Source organism: Capsicum annuum, chromosome 9, assembly GCF_002878395.1.
Source record: "Capsicum annuum cultivar UCD-10X-F1 chromosome 9, UCD10Xv1.1, whole genome shotgun sequence".
Lineage (NCBI taxonomy): Eukaryota > Viridiplantae > Streptophyta > Magnoliopsida > Solanales > Solanaceae > Capsicum > Capsicum annuum.
Window position 1 is genome coordinate 44,802,335 of NC_061119.1, and position 6,996 is coordinate 44,809,330.

General features: G+C 31.8%; 1 pseudogene; it reads left to right on the forward strand.

Annotated features, from left to right (window-relative positions):
• Positions 1–457: 457 nt before the first annotated feature.
• On the forward strand, positions 458–6,553 carry LOC107841552 (annotated as a pseudogene).
• Positions 6,554–6,996: the final 443 nt, after the last annotated feature.

Here is a 6,996-nt window from a genome sequence, read left to right on the forward strand (position 1 = left end):
GGAATAGTTACATTATGTTCAGGCAGGAAGTGTCAGCATAGTATGTGTAATATTTTTCTTTACTATCTCTGCTTCACTCTCCATGTAGATTTATTGTATTGTTTTCATCTAAGTGCATTACTATATGTACTAACTTGATGAGTTGATTCACTGTATCCCGATGTTCAGTTTTTCAGTTCAAATTTCAGGGTACTATATTATTGTGAGGGTTGCTAAATTCATACCGTCCGTTATTTCATATCTGACGACAGGTCGAACCGTTTGTATTTTAGTTGAAACTTCAGGATACTATATTCTGAAGTTCGACTTTTCAATTCAAAACTTCAGGACACTTGTATCCTGAAGGACCAAGCCTTTGTATTATGTTATATGACATTTCTCCATTAACCTTGCTATTTACTTGATGATGTTAGGACCTGGTAAGACGATAAGGCGAGTACGAGTCCACTGCGACATAATGATAGGGTTCGGGACATGGGAATTTGATCTGATGGAGCTAGGGAACCCGTTCCCTAACAGAGAAGGCTCAGTGCACATTCGGCAAAGTGATGAAGATGGTCATGTACCCATCCTTCTAAAACAATACATCTCAAAGAAACTACCATGGATCCATTATATCATAAAATGAAAGGTGGAGGTCAAATGTTTCCATGGGCTAAAGGAATGAAAGAAAAGAATTGATCGACATTCAACAAATAGACTTAGCAAGGCATAATAATTAAACTCTCTTCCTTTTGATGACGATGGTGCTAGAACAATGTTGTGCACCTCAACAAATCTATGGATGCCTGTTATCTTTTACTAATCTACGGTGCCTGTTATCTTGTGCTGTTATAGCTCATTGTTTCTGTTACCCATTCTCCTTCAGGCACAGGTAAGACAACAAGGAGAATATGATTCCCTCCACCATGTCTTAATGATTGGCTTCGGAACATGGGAATTCGATACAACAGATCTTGAGAACCCGTTCCCTAAAAAATGAAGGTTCCGTTCACTTGTGGCAAGGCGATGAGGATAAGCTCTCACCTGTCACTACAAAGTTACATTGCACAACAGTTACCATGGATCCAATATCATGAAATTACAGGAGCTGATCATTTGGTTCCAATGACTGATGGAATGGGAGAGAAAATCGTCAAGGCGCTTTTAATCACGTAGACTTAACATTCTTATAGCTGTGTGCAAGGTTTCATCTTGCACGTCGTGACATGTTTAATTTGCCTATATATCTCGTGTTTTATCGTTCGTTCAGTTTCATATATTGATGTCAAAATTATGACTTGAGAGAAATATTCTGTATCACAAATATCTTTTGATCCTTTTGTAATCACAGTGATAGTGATATTAAGACACATCTTGCTTTTCCTTTGTTTTTAGGAACCAATCCCATTTAAATGTTAGTGTATTTCATTATGTGTTTGGATCAAGCGTTTACCATAATGCTGAACGTTATAGCTGATAAAAACACAAATTTATTCTAACCATATTGATGTCAAAATTATGACTTGAGAGAAATATTTTGTTTCACAAATTTCTTTTGATCCTTTTGTAATCACAGTGATAGTGATATTAAGACACATCTTGTTTTTCCTTTGATTTTAGGAACCAATCCCATTTGAATGTTAGTGTATTTCATTATGTGTTTGGATTAAGCGTTTACCATATTGCTGAACGTTATAGCTGATATTAGTCCTTATCATTTTTAAGAGATGTCAACATATTGTGTATCATTTACTCACGTAAAGAAAAAAAGCCAACCTGATGCACTAAAGCTTCTGCTGTTCGCGGGTCCTGGGGAAGGGACGGAACACAAGGATTAGTGTACGCAGCCTTGCATTGCACTTCTTCAAGCCATTTCCATAGCTCGAACTCATGAGTCCTTATCACGTGATAGCAACTTTAGTAGTTACTCCCAAGGCTTCTCTTCAAATTTCCTATTCTTTATGCATTCCCAAAAACACTGCTTTGGATTAATGTATTTGGCACCAACTATTCTTACGTATAATTCTTCTCCACGTTGAGAAAGTTTTGCTTAAATATTCATGTTTGAGATCTTTTAGCTAAAAAGAGTATCAATTTATTCATAAAAAAAATAAAGATGTGCATACAAAAATAAGAAATGCCTTTGGTAATAATTGTTTCTTGATTTAATACTAACTCAAGTTCGTTACTTCAATAATGGATATATATTTTATTTAAGGCACATCCACTACTAGAAGTTCGTTATTTTCCGACCGAAATTTTCGAATGAAAAAAGTAATCGGAAATTTCCGACTACTTCATTTAGAAAATTTACTTTTTTATTATTATTTTTTAATCAAATATTTTCCCTATACTATTTGTGACTACAACAGTCAGAATATTTGGTGATAAATTCTGGAAAATATATATTCCGACTGTTGTAGTCGAAAATATAAATAATTAAATAAATATATTAATAAATATATAATCAGTACAAATGTATTTCCGACCACTGTAGTCGGAAATATAAATAATTAAATAAGTAAATTATTAAATATATATATTTCCGACCACTGTACTCGGAAATACTAATAGCTAAATAAATATATAATCATACCAAACTAAATAATTATTTAAATAAATTATTACCAATATATTTTCGACCACTGTAATAAAAAAATAAATAATCAAATAATAAATTATTAAATATATATTTCCAACCACTGTAGTCGGAAATATAAATAATCATATAAATTAATTATTAAATATATGTTTCCGACCACCGTAATCGAAAATATAAATAATTAAATAAATAAATTATTAAATATATATTTTCGATTACTATAGTCGAAAATATATTTGAATAAATTATTATCAATATATTTTCGACCACTGTTGTCGAGAAAATAATTAATCAAATAAATGAATTATTAAATATATATTTCCGACCACCGTAGTCGAAAATATAAATAATCAAATAAATAAATTACTAAATATATATTTTTGACTACTGTAATCGGAAATATAAATAATCAAAAAAATAAATTATTAAATATATATTTTCGACTACTGTAGTCAGAAATACTAATAGCTAAATATATATATGACTAAATATATAATCATATCCTTTTATAGAAATTAAATAATTATTTAAATAAATTACTACCATTGTATTTTCAACTATTGTAGTCGAAAATATAAATAATAAAATAAATAAATTATTAATATATATTTTGACTATTGTAGTCGGAAATACTAATAGCTAAACAAATCTCTATCATCTTTGGCATTCTAACCTACTAGCATAGACTTTCTCTTGCCAAAAAAATCCTTACACTAACATAAAGCCATTGTAGATCCTTTCACTAGTCAGGGACTACTTCTGATACTAAAAAACATTGTTTTCTTGAGAAAATAAGTAAAATAAATTATTACATATATTTTTCCGACTGTTATAGTCGAAAATATTAATAACTAAATAGATATATGACCTAATATATAATTATATCTTTATACAAAAAATTAATAATTAATTAAATCTATGATTAATTAGATTTCTGACTACTTTAGTCGAAACATTTAATAATAAAATAAATATATTACTAAATACGTTACAAAAAACTTCACTATAAATATATCAAATGTTTCCGACTACTGTAGTCGAAAATACTGAATAATTAAATATATTCAACTTTTATTTCCGACTGTAGTGGTCGGAAGATTATATTTATTAATCTGTAGAGGTTTCTTTTCCTTTTTCACTTCACTACCTCTCTCTTCCTCTCTAAACTAAATTAGGACAAAGTGCCTCTCCATCGAAACCATTGAAGATGTAGTGGTTTCCTTCCTCCATCGAAGCAGTAGTGGTTGCAGCATCGGTATGATCTCTCTCTCTCACACACACTTACCATTTGCTATGGTGAAAATTATAGTACTTCTTCTTCTTTATCGTCTATTTTTCTTCGATTACACTACTTTCGTTCCCTGACTAACTTATCTACGAGCCTATGAGTCAAGTTTGGCGATCCTGGTTATTTTGGTATATCAAATCAGAATAGGTCTTTTGCTGTCTTTTGGGTTTTAATTTTCTCATTTTACCAAGATCTCCATTGAATGGAATTAGAAAGAAAGGTTTTCTTTTTTGCGAAAAAAGAACCACTATCGTGGTAGGGGGTTAGGCCATCCCTTATCCTGTATTTGTTAGCATTTGGAAAAAGTCTGGTGTTACAAGAGGGGGATTTACTCAGACCTTTGTCAATTTAAGAATAAAAAGTTCATCCTTAAACAAAATATGACCTATGTCTAGACTTAATCCTAGTAAAAAGGATATAGAACCTCAAGGAATAATGCATGAGTTTGAGGCTGGTTAGAAGTTGGACAACAATAATAGACCAAGTATAGATATTACAATCCACGAGCAAAAGTATAGTTATTCTTCTTGACTTTGATTCTGAAATTATAGTTCCATCATTGTCATTCTTCAATATAGCTTTGACTTGACTTAGCAGAGAGATAGCTTCAGTGAAGAATGCTTCTTACTTCTCTTTAGCTTCTATGTTTGTTAATGCATCAACCACACAGTTAGCTGTAACAGTGGCTTAAAAAGAAAGGTTTAAACCATTAAGTTATGAACTTTTTAAAATGCTACCATGAACTTGTATATTTACCTAGAAGAACAAATATGGAATTTATTTATTCAACTAAAGTTCCTTTGATGTATTTGCGTCGAAGTACATTCTTTTATAAGTTTTTGACAGAGCTGTTAATCAAGATATCAGTTCACCCCCTTTGTTATACAAGTAGTTTGACTTACCTATGATGGGTAGTCTTCTTGAATTGCATTGTTTTTCCTCTCATCTTTGGATACTTTATGTTGAATCCTGTACTGGAAGCTATTCTATATTCTGATTTGAATTTTTCAGATAGAAAGTTTTGCATTTGAGTCTCTTAGTTACCACCATAAGTGGTATGTCACAAATATCATCAGTTTCATTTCCAAGTAGGTGTTTTGATGTGCTGTCAAACTTGGTTAGATTTGGTTGGTAAAGTTTTACACTCTGTCGAGTTTGGACTTTGAAGCATTTAGGATTTTAAATCTTCAAACTTAATTATTATTTAGATTTATATAAGAGTTATGTACACATTGAGTTTCAAGTCGGGGGTCTATCGGAAACAACCTCTCTATCTTACATTTGAGGTAGTGGTATGAATTGCGTACACTTACCCTCCCCAGACCCCATGTTTAGGACATCCAGAAGTGTTCTGTAAGAAATTAATGGGCCATTTATTGGACCTCCTAGATATTTTACTTTCTAGTCTTTTGTTGAATGCATAGTACAACTGCTAGTGGGCATTCTTCTCTGCTTTCTGGTCTTTTGTTGAATGTGCAGTAAAATATTTCTCTAAAGTGCTATCTATCAACTGTTATATACTTAATAGCATATAAACATTTTTTGTGTGTTTGCTATGAGACATTTTCTGTTGACAATGATTTTCTTATTAATAGAAGATAAGTATATTAAATTGTTCAAATGGATGCCATTTGTTATACATTCAGCATGATAAGTATATTAAAATGGTTGTTTATGCTATACCGTATAATGCATAGAAGGATGCTATGCTAGTAAAAATGAGCTTGTTGGGTGAACTTGAAGGATATGGCATGTCCACTACGTAAAGTGAAGAAGAAAAACATTTTCACATGTTGTTCCGATGCTTGTTTGTGACAAGTATATGGAGAAAATTAATCAATTGGATGGGCATTGATAGACAATTAGTTCACTGAAAAACTGAGGTTGACTGGATTGTGGCAAATGCCAACGAAAAAACTGGTAAGCTAGAGGTGTTCAAAATGACACTCGTAACTTTAGATTCCAGCTATGCTGTTTGTTTTTAAATCTCTAATCTACTAAAACTAACTATTTGAAATTGAGATAAACTAGTGAAACTAGCTATGCTGTAAAACCTTTTGCAACTTTTGCATTCATTATGAAGGTAATTTTGTTTTCTTTGGCATCTGAAGACAGGCACCGGTTCAACAACAACATTCGTCGTAGCCAATTCGACTCTTGATGACCACCCACATATTGATCTAGCTATTAATGGAGATGAAGTCGACCCTAATTTTGATTTTGTCAAGGGTCGAAGTGGGGCTTTGTTGAGAGAGAAGATGGTTGAGGCTGCGTTGGAGAAGTTTGTTCTTGTGGTGGATGATTCGAAGCTCGTTTCAGTTTCAGGTGGATCCGGGTTGGCTATGCTAGTTGAGATGGTGCAGGTTATTGGAATTATAATTTTTTTTAGGTTACAGGAGTTGTTTAAGTAAGAGGAGGTTGATGCAAAGTTGAGATTGGATGGTAATGGGAAGCCTTATGTGACCGATAACTCAAATTATATTATGGATTTATATTTCAAGACTCTTATTAAGGATTTTGCTACTGCTGGTAAAGAGATTGTGGCGTTTGAAGGAGTGGTAGAGCATGGATTATTCTTGGATATGACTACTGTTGTTATTATTGCTGTTATTATTGCTGGCAAGGAGGGAGTTAGTGTTAAGAGCAAGGGAAACTTTAAGTTTTTCGCTCTCACCTGGTGAGGTCTGAACAACTTTAACTTCTGTTTTGAGTGGAATTTTTAGACTTCATTATCATTTCGAGGGAATAGGAGTTGGTTGTTGTAACATTAATAAGTTTTTTCGGCATTTTTGTGGAGATGTTTAGCAATAATACTCCCATCTGAATGTAATTTGTATACTAGAATGGAAAAGAAATGTTTTTTGTTGACTTCTCTTTGTTGCTGAGCATATGACTATTTAATCATTTGAATTCAATTTGCTTTTAGAAATTAATTAATCATTTATTGAGATGAATGTAGTCGGTATTTTATAGGTGAATATTTATTTATTAAAATTTTGACTACAGTAGTCGGAATAATTATAATTATTAAATAATTATTTATTAAATTTTCGACTACAGTAGTTGGAATAATCATAATTATTAAATACTTATTTATTAAATTTTTGACTACAGTAGTCGGAAG